Source organism: Hyperolius riggenbachi, chromosome 4, assembly GCF_040937935.1.
Source record: "Hyperolius riggenbachi isolate aHypRig1 chromosome 4, aHypRig1.pri, whole genome shotgun sequence".
Taxonomy (NCBI): Eukaryota; Metazoa; Chordata; class Amphibia; order Anura; family Hyperoliidae; genus Hyperolius; species Hyperolius riggenbachi.
This window is the reverse complement of record NC_090649.1, coordinates 66,097,464-66,113,107: the sequence shown is the minus strand read 5'-3', so window position 1 is coordinate 66,113,107 and position 15,644 is coordinate 66,097,464. Positions and strand designations below refer to the sequence as shown.

The window sequence follows — 15,644 nt, the reverse complement described above, 5'->3', positions numbered from 1 at the left end:
CCACAAAAAAATGTGTAGTTCACACAGCGTCACGTTTTTATCTCTAAAGGGCAGAAATCACATTGGATTCCTAAAATGTTTGTTGCAGAGGCTGTAGCAGAGGCCAGAAAGATTTTGGCATGGTATTAACAGTTTAAACATAATTATCTATTCTTCCAAAAAAGTTATTGATGCAGCCACTGCAGTGCAGAAGAGTCCAAACTGCTTTTATTTGGCTTTGAAAAAACTGTTTGTTGTAGATGCTGTAACAGAGGCCAGAAAGATTTTGGCATGGTATATACAGTTACAAAAAATGTATTAATCTTTTCTTCTCAAAAAGTTATTGTTTCAGCTGCTGTAGCAGAGGCCAGAACACTTTTAGGGCTGGAACCCACAGGAGCGCTTTTGGCAGTGTTTTGGCATATGTTAATGGATGGGGCAACTTCCACAGGAGCGTTTGCGTTTCCCAGAAATGCAAACCAGGATGTGCAGCATTTTGGGAGCGTTAGCGCTTCAATGTAAAGTATTGAAACGCTAGCGGAAATGCTCAGCAAAACCTAAACTGAGCGGTTTTTCTAGCGTTTTGCGGTTCAGCACACTGTAACAAAAATGAAAATTCACAGGACCAATCGGGATAAAAACGCAAAAAGCAAAACCGCTGAGCAAAAAAATACAATGTTGCAAAACGCGACCGAAAACGTGCATAAATCCGCTTGCAACCCGCTCAGACAAAATGCTAGCGGTTGCGTTTCGCGTTTGCTGATTTCAGTGGGTTCCAGGCCTAATCTGGTTTTGTAAAAATTATTTGTGGCAGATGCTGTAGCCAACACCAGAAAGATTTTGGCATGGCAGATACAGTTAGAAAGAAACTTAGTTTATTTTTCGAAAAAAAGGTTTTGATGCAGCCACTATACAGCAGGTGACAAGGCTCCTTCTGGTGGTGATTGTGTCCACAACTCTTCCTCTTCCTGCTCCTGGTTATGCTGATCTACGGCCTGACCAAGCACTCATATTTTTGGAAAAATTAATGATTTGGGTAAAAAAATTGTTTAGGAAACTGAATGACACTTAACCCCCTGGGCGATACAATTGCATCGCCCAGGAAGGGGCGCAGCACTTTTTTTTTAATTTTTATTTTTTTAAATCATGTAGCGAGCCCTGGGCTCGCTACATGATAGCCGCTGCGCAGCGGCATCCCCCCAAGTAAGCAGGAAATCCCGTTCAGAACGGGATTTCCTGCTGGGCTTCCCCAGTCGCCATGGTGACGGGGCGGGAAGTCCCGATCCACCCCTCAGCGCTGCCTGGCACTGATTGGCCAGGCTGCGCAGGGGATCCGGGAGGGGGGGAGTGCGCCACGGTGGGTAGCGGCGGATCGGCGGTGAGCGGCGACGATCAGAAGTTACACGCAGCTAGCAAAGTGCTAGCTGCGTGTAACAAAAAAAACAATTATGCAAATCGGCCCACCAGGGCCTGAGAAATCCTCCTGCGCGATATACCCCGAGCTCAGCTCGGGATTATCGCCCAGGAGGTTAACTGAGGTGACAGTTAGGTTTATGCTTTGTGCAACAATCACCATACAATAAAGTGCCTGCCAGTGAAGTCTTACACAGGACAGTACTGGATAGATCACAGTCATTTTTTAAAGAGTATTTGGTTGTATCTACTGTAGCAGAGGCCACAGGACTTTGACACACATACAGTGCTGCTCATAATTATTCATACCCCTGGCACATTTTTACTTAAAGTTACTTTTATTCAACCAGCAAGTCATTTTTTGACGAGTAATGACATAGGTGTCTCCCAAAAGATAATAAGCTGATGTACAAGATGTACATAACTGTCCTCAAACCAACTGCAGAGAACTGCTGTTTTTCACCTGTTGAGTTGATTAAAACAGCTGTTCCAAATTAATCAGGGTAATTAGGATGCTTTAGAACAGCTTGGACTATTTGGAATGGTATAGACCTTTGGATTTTCTCACAGACTGTGATAGTTTGTGAAGGGTATGAATAATTTTGGAATGGGCACTTTTTGCTCCCTCACTCACACAATGGGACTGGCTTTCCGCTCTCCGACTCCAGACCTCCCCACTCTCTGTTTCCAGTCCAGGCTCTGAAAAAAACGAGGTATAGATAATTTTCTTGTGATAAGTAGTAATAAAGTTATTAGGGAATAAAAGGGAGGAGCGCTGACTGGTGAAAATTGCTCTGGTCCGTTAGAGTAAAAACCCTTGGGGGTGAACTGGTTAATATCTGTATCAGTGACAGTATTGCCTTCTACTGTCACTGTCTGTAAGGCATTCCCCTGTTGGGAATGTCTGGTACTTGTCTGTCTGCTAGTGCCCTCATACACTAGCAGATCGTTACAGGCTCTTTTCCACTCTTCTCTCACAATGCTGTGTAATGTGTGTACATACCTTCCACCCCTGTGTAAAAATATGTAGTTAATTTGTTCACTGCATTAGCTGTTATAACCTCTTGTCTTGTATCAACTGTTGCATTGTATATTTTGTATTGTTTACCCTTTATGCTATTGTACAGCACCACAGAAGATGCTAGCGCTATATAAATTACTAATAATTATAATAATAATAAGTAATAATAATTGAGCTAAACTTTGACCCTTTACCTCACAGTCGTGCTGGCAAGCAAAAGCTAGCACCCCCTCCTGGACCCCCACTCCCCTATCAAAAAGCAGTTGCAGTGGCCATATTGGATTCATTCTCTGCTGGCTGCTGTTTCACACTTGCTGACAAAGCACTCATAATAGCCCTTTTGAGGGCTAGCACATCGGTCTCCTGTGGTTTTTTTTTTGTGACATTCCCCAGCCCACTGACACCCAGAGCTGTGTGCACACTACTGCTGTTGCTACATTAAGTTGCAGGCACAGAACCACTCCTGTGCATTATTATATGACTGTACTCTGATAGTACTATTGCATTTCTCTGTCTGTGACACTCCACATCCCACTGACACCCAGAGCTGTGCATAATGTGATTCCTGCCCTTTAGGGATTAAAACCTGACTTTGCGTCAACTCCGTAATTTTTGGTGGGACTTTTGGCACGGATCCCCCTCTGGCATGCCACAGTCCAGGTGTTAGACCCCTTAAAACAACTTCTCCATCACTTTTGTGGCCACTTCTGTAGGTCTTAAAATTTGCTTGCCCATTGAAGTGTATTGCAGTTCGTTGAGTTTGCATGTTTGCGAACATTTGCAGAAGATTGCATTCACAAACGGAAAATTTGATGTTCTCGACATCTCTACCTCCCACTGGTAAATGACCTTCTCCTGAAATTTAGGGCTGTATCCTAGTCCAAACTAATTGAGGCTAAGTCCCTAATCTTACCCATTAACATTCCTAGTCAGGTGAAATCTGTACTACCAAAATGATTTGCATACCAATGGCCTTCAAATGAGGTTCCATACTTAGGCATAACATTGGTAACTCCTAGTACCCACACATACAGGGCTAACTACTTACCACTTCTAAGCCAAATTGAACAGCTATGTAAAAAACTTGATAAGCCATATGTGTTGTGGGTTGGTAGAACGGCTGCCATAAAAATGATGGTTATGCCAATAAAACTATGCACCCTCAGAATAGTCTTATTTCTGTCCCACTAAACGTTTTTACCATAATACAAAGTATTATAGATAAATACAGTGGCTTGCAAAAGTATTCGGCCCCCTTCAAGTTTTCCATATTTTGTCACATTACTGCCACAAGCATGAATCAATTTTATTGGAATTCCACGTGAAAGACCAATGCAAAGTGGTGTACACTTGAGAAGTGGAACAAAAATCATACATGATTCCAAACATTTTTTAAAAATAAATAACTGCAAAGTAGGGTGTGCGTAATTATTCAGCCCCCTGGGACAATACCTTGTAGAACCACCTTTTGCTGCAATTACAGCTGCCAGTCTTTTAGGGTATGTCTCTACCAGCTTTGCACATCTAGAGACTGAAATCCTTGCCCATTCTTCTTTGCAAAACAGCTCCAGCTCAGTCAGATTAGATGAACAGCGTTTGTGAACAGCAGTTTTCAGATCTTGCCACCGATTTTCGATTGGATTTAGATCTGGACTTTGACTGGGCCATTCTAACACATGGATATGTTTTGTTTTAAACCATTCCATTGTTGCCCTGGCTTTATGTTTAGGGTCATTGTCCTGCTGGAAGGTGAACCTCCGCCCCAGTCTCAAGTCTTTTGCAGTCTCCAAGAGGTTTTCTTCCAAGTTTGCCCTGTATTTGGCTCCATCCATCTTCCCATCAACTCTCACCAGCTTCCCTGTCCCTGCTGAAGAGAAGCACCCCCAGAGCATGATGCTGCCACCACCATATTTAACAGTGGGGATGGTGTGTTCAGAGTGATGTGCAGTGTTAGTTTTCTGCCACACATAGCGTTTTGCATTTTGGCCAAAAAGTTCAATGTTGGTCTCATCTGACCAGAGCACCTTCTTCCACATGTTTGCTATGTCCCCAACATGGCTTGTGGCAAACTGAAAACTGGACTTCTTATGCTTTTCTGTTAACTTTCTTCTTGCCACTCTTCCATAAAGGCCAACTTTGTGCAGTGCACGACTAATAGTTGTCCTATGGACAGATTCCCCCACCTGAACTGTAGATCTCTGCAGCTCGTCCAGAGTCACCACGGGCCTCTTGATTGCATTTCTGATCAGCACTCTCCTTGTTCGGCCTGTGAGTTTAGGTGGACAGCCTTGTCTTGGTAGGTTTACAGTTGTGCCATACTCCTTCCATTTTTGAATGATCGATTGAACAGGGCTCCGTGGGACGTTCAAGGCTTTGGAAATCTTTTTGTAGCCTAAGCCTGCTTTAAATTTCTCAATAACTTTATCCCTGACCTGTCTGGTGTGTTCTTTGGACTTTATGGTGTTGTTGCTTCCAATATTCTTTTAGACTTGCGAGGCCGTCACAGAGCAGATGTATTTGTACTGACATTAGATTACACACAGGTGCACTCTATTTAGTCATTAGCACTCATCAGGCAATGTCTATGGGCAACTGACTGCACTCAGACCAAAGGGGGCTGAATAGTTACGCACACCCTACTTTGCAGTTATTTATTTTTAAAAAATGTTTGAAATCATGTATGATTTTCGTTCCACTTCTCACGTGTACACCACTTTGTGTTGGTCTTTCAATAAAATTGATTCATATTTGTGGCAGTAATATGACAAAATGTGGAAAACTTCAAGGGGGCCAAATACTTTTGCAAGCCACTGTATGTATGGAATTATATATATATAAAAAAAAAAATAAGACTTAATACTATGACTTCTTCCATATGTGAGAGTGGAATGGGTATCTCTAATGTATACCAATATTATTTAGCAACAAACATGGTCAATTAATATTTTATCAATGGAAGTATCATAAAATTCTTCTTACTATGAAACATGTATCTAGTAACAGGATTAGCAACAATCTGTTGCGCAAATACTTATGCGTAAAGTACACCAATTTGAATATTACTACATGTATGACATATAAACAAGTGTTATTATCACTATAAATACTGTTTGATCTGGAAAACTGTTCTCAACGGCCGTTATAAAAGCTATGTTATTGTTACCAATGTGAACATTTTTATAGACAAATGTATACAACTGCCTATTTGGCTGTACTGTTTATTCTCTTTTTCAAAAACCCCAATAAAAACCAGGGCTGTGGAGTCGGTACAAAAATCTTCCGACTCCAACTCCGACTCCTCAGTTTATGAAACCACGACTCTGACTCCAACTCCGACTCTGGGTAAACACAATGGCCCCGACTCCGACTCCTCGACTCCGACTCCTTAGTCTAATATTTAACAGGGCTGTGGATTTTGTACAAAAATCACCCGACTCCGACTCCTCAGTTTATGAAACCATGACTCCAACTCCGACTCCGGGTGCCCAAAATTGCCCTGACTCCTCCACTCCGACTCAACAGTAATTTCGAGTGTGGAGTCGCACTTGCTTGGCTTCCATCAATTTCAGATGGTCAGGTGTGCAGATCTAATAGTCCCGGACACCATGGGACTCAAACTGTAGCGAATGAAGAGAAAGATCCGCACCACCTTCAGAAAAGCTTAGTCTGTTTTATTGGAAAAAGACATACAAATTTAAAAAGAACTTTACGGCAGAACAGTCCACTGTTTTGGGCTCCTGCCCATCTTCATGCTGCCTAGTTCTGAAGTAACATACAAAAACACCAACATATATACAGAAACAACCAATCACTGAGTATATACTAATTAGAGGACCTGATGGGAAACAGCCTATTTACATATCTTGTCAGTTGGAGGTGTGACTAGATATGTAAATAGGCTGTTTCCCATCAGGTCCTCTATTTAGTATATACTCAGTGATTGGTTGTTTCTCTGTATATATGTTGGTGTTTTTGTATGTTACTTCAGAACTAGGCAGCATGAAGATGGGCAGGAGCCCGAAACAGTGGACTGTCCTGCCGTAAAGTTCTTTTTAAATTTGTATGTCTTTTTCCAATAAAACAGTTTAAGCTTTTCTGAAGGTGGTGCGGATCTTTCTCTTCATTTCCTCGACTCCGACTCCACAGCCCTGATAAAAACTATTTAAACATATTATTTAGCAACACTCCTGAACCAATCTGAATCTTGGTTCTCTCCCTCAGACGAAATGTGGATTCACATAAAGCGAGAAACATCAAGTCTGACTCTTGCCCAAGATGTTATTAAAACAGTATGTCATAATCAGTCAACCAGTAAACACTGGCTTAGATCCATTAATACAACCCTCAAAACGTGGAGAAATTACAGCAATGCTTGGAAACCAACTGATGCCCACACCCTTAAACATCTCCCCTTGCTTTGGTTACATGCTGCTATACCAGATCTAGATAACAGCTGGGTTACGAAATGGATGCAAAAAACAAAACATGCCAATTATTTCAACATCAATCTCTCATGTCATTTCATAGTTTGAAAGACTTGTTCAACATTGGAAATAAAGGTTTCTTTAAATATCTGAAAATCAGGCACTTTACATAGGAAATAGATTCAAATAAGCCCATCATACACAAAAGAGTACTAGTCTTACTCACTCATCCTACTAAAGGAAATACGCAGCAATCATTCTGGTATACCTGCTTAACCACTTGAGGACCACAGTCTTTCGACCCCTTAAGGACCAGAGCCTTTTTCTCCATTCAGACCACTGCAGCTTTCACGGTTTATTGCTCGGTCATACAACCTACCACCTAAATGAATTTTACCTCCTTTTCTTGTCACTAATAAAGCTTTCTTTTGGTGCTATTTGATTGCTGCTGCGAGTTTTAGTTTTTATTATATTCATCAAAAAAGACATGAATTTTGTCAAAAAAATGATTTCTTTTACTTTCTGTGCTGACATTTTTCAAATAAAGTAAAATTTCTATAGACATTTTTGTCCAAATTTATTGTGCTACATGTCTTTTATTAAAGAGAATCTGTATTGTTAAAATCGCACAAAAGTAAACATACCAGTGCGTTAGGGGACATCTCCTATTACCCTCTGTCACAATTTCGCCGCTCCCCGCCGCATTAAAAGTGGTTAAAAACAGTTTTAAAAAGTTTGTTTATAAACAAACAAAATGGCCACCAAAACAGGAAGTAGGTTGATGTACAGCATGCCCACACATAGAAAATACATCCATACACAAGCAGGCTGTATACACCCTTCCTTTTGTATCTCAAGAGATCATTGTGTGTTTCTTTCCCCCTTCTGCTCTCATGCACTGAAGTTTCAGGCTGCTCTTTTCTTCTTGCAAACAGCTTTGCCCGTGTCTGTAATCCTAAGTATGTGAAAGCTCAGCCAGCTCAGAGGACGATTTATCCAGCTTGTAAAAGATAAGAGAGAAGAGAGAATCTGCCATAATCTAAATAACACACAGGCAGTGTGCAGAGAGAGGGGGAGATTCATCACAGAACCACAGCACTGAAGAACTTGGCAGCCTTCCAGACACAGGCGGACAAGTCTGACAGGGGAAAGATACATTGATTTATTACAGAGACTGTTATAGTAGAAAGTGCTGCACTAAGCCAGAACACATTAGAATAGCTTTTGGAACTTGTAGGATGATAAAAAACAGGATGCAATTTTTGTTACGGAGTCTCTTTAAAAAAATCCATTCAGTGTATATTTATTGGTTTGGGTAAAAGTTATAGCGTTTACAATCTATGGTGCAAAAAGTGAATTTTCCCATTTTGAAGCATCTCTGACTTTTCTGACCACCTGTCATGTTTCATGAGGTGCTAAAATTCCAGGATAGTATAAATACCCCCCAAATGACCCCATTTTGGAAATAAGTCATCCCAAAGTATTCACTGAGAGGCATATTTTTTTGTCACAAGTTAGCGGAAAATGACACTTTGTGACAAAAAAACAAGTTTCCATTTCTTCTAACTTGCGACAAAAAAAAAATGAAATCTGCCACGGACTCACTATGCTCCTCTCTGAATACCTTGAAGTGTCTACTTTCCAAAATGGTGTTATTTGTGGGGTGTGTTTACTGTCCTGGCATTTTGGGGGGTGCTAAATTGTAAGCACCCTTGTAAAGCCTAAAGGTGCTCATTGGACTTTGGGCCCCTTAGCGCTTTTAGGCTGCACAAAAGTGCCACACATGTGGTATTGCCGTACTCAGGAGAAGTAGTATAATGTGTTTTGGGGTGTATTTTTACACATACCCATGCTGGGTGGGAGAAATATCTCTGTAAATGACAATTTTTTGAATTTTTTTTACCCACAATTGTCCATTTACAGAGATTTTTCTCCCACTCAGCATAGGTATGTGCAAAAATACACCCCAAAAGACATTATACTACTTCTCCTGAGTACGGCGATACCACATGTGTGGCACTTTTTTGCACCCTAACTGCGCTAAGGGGCCCAAAGTCCAATGAGTACCTTTAGGATTTCACAGGTCATTTTGCGACATTTGGTTTCAAGACTACTCCTCACGGTTTAGGGCCCCTAAAATGCCAGGGCAGTATAGGAACCCCACAAATGACCCCATTTTAGAAAGAAGACACCCCAAGGTATTCTGTTAGGAGTATGGTGAGTTCATAGAAGATTTTATTTTTGTCACAAGTAAGTGGAAATTGATTTTAATTGTTTTTTTTTTACAACGTGTCATTTTCCGCTAACTTGTGACAAAAAATAAAATCTTCTATGAACTCACCATACTCCTAACGGAATACCTTTGGGTGTCTTCTTTCTAAAATGGGGTCATTTGTGGGGTTCCTATACTGCCCTGGCATTTTAGGGGCCCTTAACCGTGAGGAGTAGTCTTGAAACCAAATGTCGCAAAATGACCTGTGAAATCCTAAAGGTACTCATTGGACTTTGGGCCCCTTAGCGCAGTTAGGGTGCAAAAAAGTGCCACACATGTGGTACCGCTGTACGCAGGAGAAGTAGTATAATGTGCTTTGTGGTGTATTTTTACACATACCCATGCTGGGTGGGCGAAATATCTCTGTAAATGACATTTTTTTTTATTTTTTACACACAATTGTCCATTTACAGAGATATCCCCCCCCCCCCCCCCCAGCATGGGTATGTGTAAAAATACACCCCAAAACACATTATACTACTTCTTCTGAGTACGGCGATATAACATGTGTGACACTTTTTTGCAACCTAGGTGCGCTAAGGGGCCTAACGTCCTATTCACAGGTCATTTTGAGGCATTTGGATTCTAGACTACTCTTCACGGTTTAGGGCCCCTAAAATGCCAGGGCGGTATAGGAACCCCACAAGTGACCCATTTTAGAAAGAAGACACCGCAAGGTATTCTGTTAGGAGTATGGTGAGTTCATAGAAGATTTTTTTTTGGTCACAAGTTAGCAGAAATTGACACTTTGTGAAAAAAAAACCAATACAAATCAATTTCCGCTAACTTGTGAAAAAAAATAAAATCTTCTATGAACTCGTCATACACCTAACAGAATACCTTAGGGGGTTTTCTTTCTAAAATGGGGTCACTTGTGGGGTTCCTATACTGCCCTGGCATTTTAGGGGCCCTAAACCGTGAGGAGTAGTCTTGAACCCAAATGTCTCAAAATTACCTGTGAAATCCTAAAGGTATTATTGGACTTTGGGCCCCTTAGCGCAGTTAGGCTGCAAAAAAGTGCCACACATGTGGTACTGCCGTGCTCAGAAGAAGTAGTATAATGTGTTTTGTGGTGTATTTTTACATAAACCTATGCTGGGTGGGAGAAATATCTCTGTAAATAACACATTTTTAATTTTTTTTACACGCAATTGTCCATTTACAGAGAGATTTCTCCCACCCAGCATGGGTATGTGTAAAAATACGCCCTAAAACACATTATACTACTTCTCCTGAGTACGGCGATACGACATGTGTGACACTTTTTTGCAGCCTAGGTGCGCTAAGGGGCCCAACGTCCTATTCACAGGTAATTTTGAGGCATTTGTTTTCTAGACTACTCCTCACGGTTTAGGGCCCCTAATATACCCCTGAACAGTCATTTTGAGACATTTGGTTTCCAGACTACTCACGGTTTTGGGCCCGTAAAATGCCAGGGCAGTATAGGAACCCCACAAGTGACCCCATTTTAGAAGGAAGACACCCCGAGGTATTCCGTTAGGTGTATGGTGAGTTCATAGAATTTATTTTTTGTCACAAGTTAGTGAAAAATGACACTTTGTGAAAAACAATAAAAATCAATTTCCGCTAACTTTTAACAAAAGATAAAATCTTCTGTGAACTCGTCATACACCTAACAGAATACCTTGGGGTGTCTTTTTTCTAAAAAGGGGTCACTTGTGGGGTTCCTATACTGCCCTGGCATTTTACGGGCCCAAACTGTGAGTAGTCTGGAAACCAAATGTCTCAAAATGACTGTTCAGGGGTATAAGCATCTGCAAATTTTGATGACAGGTGGTCTATGAGGGGGTGAATTTTGTGGAACCAGTCATAAGCAGGGATAGGAGTGCTAGGGGGGTGACAGGAGGTGATTGATAGGTGTCTCAGGGGGTGGTTAGAGGGGAAAATAGATGCAATCAATGCACTGGGAAGGTGATCGGAAGGGGCTCTGAGGGGGATCTGAGGGTTTGGCCGAGTGATCAGGAGCCCACACGAGGCAGGGCCTGATCTGATGGGTAGGTGTGCTAGGGGGTGACAGGTTCTGACAGGAGGTGATTGATGGGTGTCTCAAGGTGTGATTAGTGGGGGTAATAGATGCAAGCAATGCACTGGCGAGGTGATCAGGGCTGGGGTCTGAGGGCGTTCTGAGGGTGTGGGCGGGTGATTGGGTGCCCTAGGAGCAGATAGGGGTCTAATCTGATGGGTATCAGTGACAGGTGGTGACAGGGGGTGATTGATGGGTAATTAGTGGGTGTTTAGAGCAGAGAACAGATGTAAACAATGCACTTGGGAGGTGATCTGCAGGCGGGTCTGCAGGCGATCTGATGGTGTGGGTGGGTGATCAGATTGCCCGCAAGGGGCAGGTTAGGGGCTGATTGATGGGTGGCAGTGACAGGGGCTGATTGATGGGTGGCAGTGACAGGGGGTGATTGATGGGTGATTACAGGTGGCAGTGGGTTATTACAGGGAAGAACAGATGTAAATAATGCACTGGCGAATTGATAAGGGGTCGTCTGAGGGCAATCCGAGCGTGTGGGCGGGTGATTGGGTGCCCGCAAGGGGCAGATTAGGGTCTAATCTGATAGGTAACAGTGACAGGTGGTTAGGGGGTGATTGATGGGTAATTAGTGGGTGTTTAGAGGAGAGAACAGATGTAAACAATGCACTTGGGAGGTGATCTGACGGACGGTTTGCGGGCGATCTGATGGTGTGGGTAGGTGATCACATTGCCCGCAAGGGGCAGGTTAGGGGCTGATTGATCGGTGGCAGTGACAGGGGGTGATTGATGGGTGATTGACAGGTGATTGACAGGTGATCAGGGGGGATAGATGCATACAGTACATAGGGGGGGGGGGTGTGGGGAGAATCTGAGGGGTGGAGGGGGGTGATCAGGAGTCCCCAGGGGGCAGTTTAGGGAATAAAAAAAATAGCGTTGACAGATAGTGACAGGGAGTGATTGATGGGTGATTAGGGGGGTGATTGGGTGCAAACAGTGGTCTGGGGGGTGGGCAGGGGGGGGTCTGAGGGGTGCTGTGGGCGATCAGGGGGCAGTGGGGGGCAGATCAGTGTGTTTGGGTGCATACTAGGGTGGCTGCAGCCTGCCCTGGTGGTCCCTCGGACACTGGGACCACCAGGGCAGGAGGCAGCCTGTATAATACACTTTGTATACATTACAAAGTGTATTATACACTTTGTATGCGGCGATCGCGGGATTAACAACCCGCCGGCGCTTCCGAATGGCCGCCGGGTTGTCCTCGCGGGTGGGCGGAGCCAGTTGCCGGGGGAAGCGCGCGCCATCAATGACGCGATCGCTCCCCCGGCATGCCGAAAGGACGCAACGCCCTTGGGCGTATTGCGATCCTTTCGGCGTCCACTTTGCCGCCGCCCATCGGACCTGGAAGAGAGAGCTCCACACCCATTATACTCCAAAACAATGGGAAAATGCTCGTTTGCTAATCAAAATAGTTTCAAATTTACCGAGAACTATTGCAAAATAATAACCCTGAGATGGTATTAAACCCCAGAGAAACTCTGTAAATTTGATGCTTCCATATCTGATAAATGTTGGAGACACTACTATGGTACTGGCACTTTCAGCCATATTTGGTGGTCCTGTCACTATAATCACACATAATGGACAAGACAAATAACATTTCTATTGCACTTTTCTATTGGTGGACTCAAAGCGCTTGAGCTGCCGCCCCAAGGGCATATATAATATGCAAACTGCGCCCACTATAATTGGCCTATAACTTAAATGAATTCTAGAGTATTCGCTATCAAAAGTCCACAGTCTTGTGGCTAGATATATGTTCGTATGACAGCACTCCTCTTCTTATGCTTTTACACCTGGAAAAAATAAGCACATCTCCACATAGTGCATTACTGCTAGATCATCTATAAAAACACCCCTAAAGTGCCAAATCCGTGCTCATTTGTGCTCCACTCCTAGTGCACTTCAATCACCAATTTCCTAGCAAGATGCAGGCTCACCAGATATACACCACCTCAAAGCCAGGTGGGTCTAGCGCATAAAGTAATCCACAACGATCTGATGTATCCAAGTATCAAACGACAGTCGCTTATTTTTTCCAGGTGTAAAAGCATAAGAAGAGGAGCGCTGTCATACGAACATATATATAGCCACAAAGGCATGCTCAGTATGCAGTAGGAGTCTAGACCAAGGACTCCTTGCTGAATAGGTAGGTGCTGACTTACTGAACAGGAAGAGCTGAGAACTGAACACAGGTCTTCTGTGTCAGTCAGAGGCAGAGCCTTTATGTTAGATCTATTCTTGCTCCATCTAGGTTTAAAAGATACTCCCCTCAAAAAACATACACTAATAGTACATATCTAGGTGGCAACTAAGACTGTACTTGCAAGAAACTGGAGAACTTCTCATATTCCTCCCAGGGAAATAGTCTTGTCCTTGATAAAAGAAAACAATTTGTTTGGGCATTTGTGTATTAGACTTTCTCAAAAAAGGAAAACGAGAGTTTAGGAGTAACTGGGAATCCTGGATAAGCTTGCCTAAGTAAACATTAACCAAGTAAAGAGATCCAACATGCGGTGTGATATGATGAACAAGGGAGGCTTGCTAGAGTTAAGCCGTGTTGTTGTCAGAGACGTAAATCCAAGTTCTGATTATAAAAGTGTGCAACCTCCCTTGAGGTCATAATTACACTGTTGTCATTAATCTTTACTATTTTACTTACTAGGTGTAATTTCTTTCTTATGTTTAATCTCTCCCTTTCTATCTTATTAGACTTACGGTATGTTTAAGGTTATTTATTTTTTAAAAAGCAAAAGGTATATTTGACACTATCGTCAAAGGTATAACATTTATATAATAACATGTTTGACAAGACAAACCCACAATTTATCCAAACGTAATCAAAGGTATTGTATTATGCAAGTCTATTATCTGATGATATTATTTGTCAAGATATTCATAAGATTGCATAACACTAAGGAGTTTACTTGTTGTAGACTCATTATATTGAAATGACATGTATCATCATATACTTTTTCAATAAACTATGTTGAAACAAAAAAACAGAAGGTATTTGTGATTATTCAGGTTGGAAATAGCATACGAGGTGTCCCACAATGCATCACTGTTGAATATGTAGCAGTGATGCTTTGGCAGTAGTGCTTTGTGGGACACCTCATATGCTCCCTCCAACCTGAATAATCACAAATACCTTCTGTTTTAAGAAGGCACATTTTTTGATTTTGCATAACATTTTAGTAAGAGGGCTTTTTGGTTCTTTTCAGCCTCTTACACACTCCTGGGAGTTCTGGTTCATCATGAGCTTGCTGGGCTATTTGTAACTCTAAAATGAAAAATGTTCTTAAAGCTAATGGGAACCGGGTTTAAAAAAAAAAAAGTCAGATACTCACCTAAAGAGAGGGAGACTCTGGGTCCCATAGAGCACTCCCTCTCCTCTCCCGGTGCCCGCGGCTGTCCTAGCTTCCCCGTAGCGGTATTCGACCGTTTCGGTCAAATACCGCTGTCTCCCGGCCGAAGGGAGGCTTCGGAGTGCTCCCAAAGACGGGCCGCTGCACACTGCGCATGCGCGCGCACCTTCTATGACGCGTTCGCGTGTGCGCCGCCTGTCTTCGGGAGGACTCGACTCCCGAAGTCCCCTCGGCGTGGGACAAGAACGGAGGAGCCAGTGCAGCCCCGGGGCCACCGGGAGAGGGATGGCTCATTAGGACCGAGCCTTCCCTCTCCTTAGGTTTTTTTTTTTTTTACAAACCTGGTTACCATTAGCTTTAAGACAAAATAAAAAAATTGCAGGAGAAAAGTTAACTGAATATGGGCCCTAGAGTAGTCTGATACTTGTGAAATATCAAGTTTTACCAGCAGGAAGTCTGTGATTGCCTTTCACATCGCATGGATGTTAAACGACGAGTGCGACATTCATTGTTCAAGCGCTGTCCAGTCAAATGAACAGACAGTGCTTTTTAAACATCTCTACCAGCTTTTCCCGTTGCTCATGCAAATGCAGCGCTCAATCCCGTCACCTCGTTTTATCCTGGACACAATGCAATGACAAAACACCAGGAAGCACAGCTGAAGGTTGCCAATCCTTTTCTGCGCAGTAGCAGAAAAGCATTTTACATCAACTAAGCAAGACACTGCCGCTGCTGGTTCGGAAGCCTTTCTGAACCAGACCTAAAGGGCTCTGGGTCGCAATGTAGGAATTTGTTACTACGCACTGCTTTTATAAATGCTCAACAACACATCATAAAAATGCCACAGTTCTGTTGATATAGTAGATGAATGTCAGTAAATGGAACATGGAGAGTCTAAGGTGATTACAGGGTGAAATTGGCATTCACTCCTGTATGAGTGGACCCCAATGCTGACCTACCTTTCAAAGTATGACCTCGGTTATCAACCAGTTTTCGAGAAAGCAAAGCAAATATATAGTGTATCTTTCAGTGCTCGTAAATTCTTAAGACCGGGCAAGTTCCACCCACATACAATGAAAGCGGCAGCCAACATATTATGCTATGTAAGAACTTG

The 15,644-nt window shown here is 42.8% G+C and overlaps 1 protein-coding gene across 3 annotated transcripts in view; it reads right to left on the bottom strand.

Moving 5' to 3' along the window:
• Nucleotides 1–15,566, bottom strand: part of LOC137571264 (dehydrogenase/reductase SDR family member 4-like) — a 103,324-nt gene extending 87,758 nt beyond the window's left edge. The window contains exon 1 of one of the 3 annotated variants that reach the window (XM_068280143.1): nucleotides 15,490–15,566. The gene's annotated coding sequence lies outside the window, so the exon portion shown is untranslated. Of the gene's footprint in view, nucleotides 1–2,026; nucleotides 2,094–15,489 lie in introns of those variants that run through there. The other 2 variants (XM_068280145.1, XM_068280144.1) reach the window with 2 other exon arrangements.
• Nucleotides 15,567–15,644: the final 78 nt, after the last annotated feature.